The sequence below is a fragment of the Notechis scutatus genome, chromosome 2 (assembly GCF_049901735.1).
Source record: "Notechis scutatus isolate UNSWTSFEM ecotype Mainland chromosome 2, rNotScu1.2, whole genome shotgun sequence".
Lineage (NCBI taxonomy): Eukaryota > Metazoa > Chordata > Lepidosauria > Squamata > Elapidae > Notechis > Notechis scutatus.
This window is the reverse complement of record NC_142010.1, coordinates 699,464-705,236: the sequence shown is the minus strand read 5'-3', so window position 1 is coordinate 705,236 and position 5,773 is coordinate 699,464.

The following is a 5,773-nucleotide window of genomic DNA, read 5'->3' as shown; positions in this document are numbered from 1 at the left end:
TACCAGGGCATAGTTCAGTCTTAATGTGTGTCTTGTCTGCCAGGCATTTGGTTCTAGTAATTAGTGTTTTAGCCACGGAGTTTATCTGTGCTGGGTGGTGGTGGGATTGGGCGTTGAGGTAGCGGTTGGTGTGTGTTTTCTTCTGGTATATGGTGTGTCCTAGTGTGCCATCTGTTTTTTTGTAGATTAATTCATCTAGGAATGGTAGTTGTTTGTTTGTTTTCGTTTTCATGGTGAACTTGATTTTGGGGTGTGTGATGTTTAGGTGTGTTAGGAAGTTGTTTAGGTTTTCTTTTCCATGGGGCCAAATCACGAATGTGTCATCGATGTATCTTAACCATAGTTTGGGTTTGTGGATGGCATTGGCCAGGGCTCTGGATTCGAATTCTTCCATGAACAGGTTTGCAATGACAGGTGACAGTGGTGATCCCATAGGGGCTCCTTCAATTTGTTTGTATCTTTGTCCTTTGTATATGTATATATTGTATATATACATTTGTCCTTTGTATATATTGTGTGTGTGTGTGTGTGTATATATATATATATATATATATATATGTTATGTCCCACCTTCTAAAATAAACAGTTAAGGCTGAAAGCAGCAGTCCTTGTAAAGAAAGGCAGCAAACAGGAAAATGTTATGTCCCACCTTTTAAAGTAAACAGATAAGGCTGAAAGCAACAGTCCTTGTAAAGAAAGGCAGCAAACAGGAATTTTCACAGATAGCTCCAATAAGTAAAAATTCCAACGAACTAAATCCAAGACTCAACAAGATTCTTCAGATCAAAGTCCTTCACAAAATAATTCCAATAAGTAGAAGTTCCAACGAATTAAATCCAAATCCCAACAAGATATTTCAGATCAAAATCCTCCAAACTGTGCTCTTCAGTTCTTTCTTGCAAATAGACACTTTGTTCCGGACAAAGTGCAAAGTCATATCTCTCCCTTTATAGAGTAACTAATTAGTCTAATTGCTGGTCTGCTCTCCTACTGTAACCTCGTTGGTTCCTCCTTGTCAGGAGACGTCTTGTCCTAACATCTACCCAGCAATCATCCAAATTATCATCTTCTTCACCTGAAGATAACATTTGTTCCTCATTATCACCCGTTCCCGGCTGACCACCTAATTGAAGGGTGGAGGAGTTTGAAGGTTCAAGCCGATCTTGCAAATCAAATGCATTCATCTCCTCCTCATCGTTAGAACTTGCTGATTCATATAAGTCCTCCTCGCTGGAGCTGTCATTCAAAAAACCTGTAGCAGATGCCGGAATCACAACACTATCCTCACCGCAGGGCCCTTCCCCCGGGTCTGGCGATCCGGATGCGGTTTCGAAGGAAGCGTGCATGAAAGTCTCGAAGCAGATCCGAAGCATGAAGTGTAGACGCATCCGTCCAGGAACAAACCTCCGAGTCATCTACCCTCCTCCTGACCAAATACTGGAAGCGACCTTTGAGCCAACGGGAATCAAGGGCGTCGACCACCGTATAAATCAACAGCAGGCTCCTCAGAAGGCAATGATAACGGACCGGTTCAGCAGAATCACGTAATCGACAAACAGAAGAATCAGGAATCAAAAGAGATCGATGAAAGACGGGGTGAATACGCATGGATCGTGGCAAAGTGAGGCGGTATGCCACGGGATTAATAACTGCCTCAATCGGGAACGGACCAATAAACCGATGATCAAGTTTTCTAATAGGGCGATCGACCTTCAGATGTTTTGTAGATAGCCACACTTTATCACCCACAACTAACGGAGGTGTATCTCGACGGGACCGATCTGCAAACCGCTTATAATCTTCTTTTGCCTTGTTCAATTGTTGTATCAGTAGACGGCGAACTGCGTGTAGTTCTTCCAAAAACTCTCGGGTCTCAGGAACCGGGGAATCCATCATAGTTAATGGGAAGAAACGCGGATGATAACCCATATTTGCAAAAAATGGCGTGACACGGGTGGAGGTATGCTGCGAGTTGTTAAACGCGAATTCTGCTAACGGAGGTATTTCACCCAATCGTTTTGTCGCAAATTAACAAAACATCTCAAATATTGAGTAAGAATCCCAATCACCTTCTCCGTCCCGCCATCAGTTTCCGGATGGTGCGCTGACGCTAAACATACTTTCACTTGCAAAGCCGCCATTAACTGTTTCCAAAATTCTGCCGTAAACTGGACCCCACGATCAGAAACCACTCTATCAGGCAGTCCATGTAGACGGAAGATATGTTGCAAAAATAACTGAGCCGTAGTGCGGGACGATGGTAATTTCCGACAGGGAATGAAATGGGCCATTTTAGTCAACATATCCACTACCACAAGCACTGTTGTGAACCCGATGAAGACGGTAAATGTGTCAGAAAGTCCATAGAGATCGCTCCCCATGGTCTACTTGGAGTCGGCAAGGGTTGCAAAAGTCCAGGAGGTGCACCGGATGCTGCTTTCGCTTGCCTACATTGAATGCAAGAAGCGACGTAAGAAGACACATCATGACGAACTCGAGGCCACCAAAAGTCCGAGTGACCAAATGCAAGGTCTTGTGTAATCCAAAATGACCAGCGGCTGGGTTATCATGACATTGTGTCATGATGAGAGCCCTCAACGGTCTGGTAGGCACATATAATAAACCCCGATATCGAAGCAGATCATCTTCAAAAGACCATGGAGAAGTTGGGCCAATGTCCTCCGTCTCTGCTGCGTCCACACATCCAAACGTTGCGCCTCGTAGTTGGGCCCGTAAATCTACCGGTTCCTGCAGTACGGCTAGAGATTCCGGTGGTAACACTGTCCGTAAAGGAAGAGGATCTTCGGCATAAGTATACTCCGGTTTCCGAGATAATGCATCCGCCCTCCGGTTCTGACCACTTGGAGCGTAAGTAACCGAGAAATTAAATCTGGCAAAAAATAACGACCAACGAATCTGCCTTTGATTCAATTTCCTAGCCGTGGTCAAATGTTCCAGGTTCCTATGATCTGTCCGAACCTCCACCTTGTGTCGAGCTCCCTCCAAATGATGTCTCCAAGTCTCAAAAGCAACCTTAATAGCTAACAACTCTTTTTCCCAAATGGTATAGTTGCGTTCCGAAGCTGTAAGCTTCCTAGAATAATAAGCGCAAGGAAACAAAAAGAGCGCCATCCTCCGAAGCTTGTAACAGCACTGCTCCGATAGCGACATTAGAAGCATCTGTCTCGACCACAAATGGGCGATCCGGATCAGGATGCTTCAATATGGGTTCAGTTATAAATGCTTTTTCAAAGTGTCAAAAGCCTGTTGTTGTGGAGGCCCCCACACAAATGGAACCTTCTTACAAAGAAGCTGGGTTATGGGATCCATTATCTTCGCAAAACCTGGAATGAAAGTCCGATAATAGTTGGCAAATCCTAAAAGTCGTTGCACATCTTTAACCTGACGAGGAGCTTCCCAACTACACAACGCCTCAACCTTTTTGGGGTCCATAGCAATGCCCACAGGAGAAATAATGTGTCCCAAGAATTCGATAGACGACTGAAAAAGAAACATTTTTCTAATTTAGCATAAAGTTTATGTTCCCGAAGACGCTGAAGCACTTGACGCACCTGCTGAAGATGTTGCTCTTTAGATTTTGAATAAATCAAAATGTCATCCAAATATATGACAACAAACTTATCCAACATGTCTCGAAAGATATCGTTCATTAAATGTTGAAATACAGCAGGAGCGTTGGTCAAACCAAATGGCATAACGGTGTACTCGAAATGACCATAACGAGTGCCAAAAGCCGTCTTCCACTCGTCTCCTCTTACGCATCCGAACCAAATTGTAAGCTCCACGTAAGTCAAGTTTCGTGAAAATTGTAGCTTCCCGTAACCGCTCCAACAATTCGGAGATGAGCGGTAAAGGATAGCTATTTCTCACAGTGATAGCATTTAAGCGTCTATAGTCACAACAAAGACGAAGTTCTCCCGACTTCTTCTTGACAAAGAGAACGGGTGCTGAAAGAGGGGATGACGAAGGTCGAATAAATCCCGAGCTAGATTTTTATTCAAAAATTCTCGAAGTGCAACTAGTTCAGGCTCAGACAAAGAATACAACCTCCCTTTGGTAATGGAGGCGTCCGGTATCAAATCCACGGGACAGTCATAAACACGATGTGGTGGTAATTGATCTGCCTCCTGTTCACTGAAAACATCAGGGAAATCCGACAGCTCTGAAGGAATCGAGGCAGCAGAAGCGACAATATGTTGGCCTGCACAGACATGTCTCAGGTGGTCCACACATTGCAAGCTTGGAAAAGAAACAGCGTTCTGCGCCCAAGCCACCAACGGATCGTGTAGACGCAGCCAGGATACTCCGAGCACCAAAGGAAGATGGAGGTTCGAAGTGATATAAAACTTATCGCCTCCTCGTGATCCCCAATACGCATACGCAGTGGTTGGGTGGCAAAGCGAATAGGTCCCGACTTGAGTTCGCGCCCATCTACGGTTTCCACCTGCATGGGGGATTCACAGGCACTAAAGGAACTTTGAAATGTTTTACGAAATCATAATCCATAAAGCTAGTCGTAGCCCTGAATCCACCAGTGCCACGGCAGGGATTCCCTCCTTCCGAGATTGCAAGAATATGCGAGTGTCCAAAAGTAAATGTCGAGGAGGGCCAGAATTAACTTCAGCAATTTGAGATGAAAGTGAATACTGTGCCCGACCTAGGGTTTCCCTGAGGTCAGGCCTACCCCGTTTCCCAACGGACCAGCAATGGGTTTTGATACAGGTCCACGAGTCCCCTTCCAAGTGCAGGAATTTGCAAAATGTCCCGAACCCCGCAATAAAGGCACAAACCTTCCTGAAATCTTCTCGATCGTTCCTGAACTGTTAAACGAGGCGGAGTGCGCTTATCTCCATCGGCTCCTCTGCTGGAATTCTGGATTGGAAAACCCTCATAGACGGGTGCGTGAGCGAGGAAACACAGGTGGCTCTGCAACGGTCCGTTTACACCCACGATGTTGTGGCGAGCTTCAATACGTAAGCATTGAGTAATCAATGTGTCCAAAGTTGAAGCACGCTCTGCATGAATTAGTTCATCCTTGATAATGTCGGACAAACCCTCTTGGAATGCTGCCATGTGAGCTGGTTCATTCCAGGTGGAGTCCATGCACAACAAGCGAAATTCTGCAACGTATTCTTGCAATGAGTGTTTACCTTGAATAATATCCCTCAATTTTCTGTCCACAGTTTGAGATTTAATTGGATTCTCAAACATAACGTTCATCTGTTGAATAAACCCCTGGAAATCGTCCAGTAATGGACTATCTTGTACTAATAAGGAGTAGCCCATTTGGCAGCCTGCCCGGTTAACAAACTAATAATAAAGCCAATTTTAACTCGATCGGTTGGAAAATCCTCCGGCCTCACAGAAAAATACAATTGGCACTGACCCAAAAAATGTTGAAAACATGTCCGTTTGCCCAGAAAATTTATCTGGCATAGCTATCGGAATTTTTCTCACAGGGGGTGCAGGGGGAACTCCAGCTGCAGCTGAAACAGTTTGAGAATTGGCAACGAACGATAATAATTGTGTTACCTGATTTTGAAGGGATACGTTGCTCTGGAGTAATTGATTTATTTGCATCTGTTGCTACTCCACTAATTGTTGCATTTGAGTTGAATCCATCGTTGCAAAGATGGTCTGTTAGGTCCGGAACAAAAATGTTATGTCCCACCTTCTAAAATAAACAGTTAAGGCTGAAAGCAGCAGTCCTTGTAAAGAAAGGCAGCAAACAGGAAAATGTTATGTCCCACCT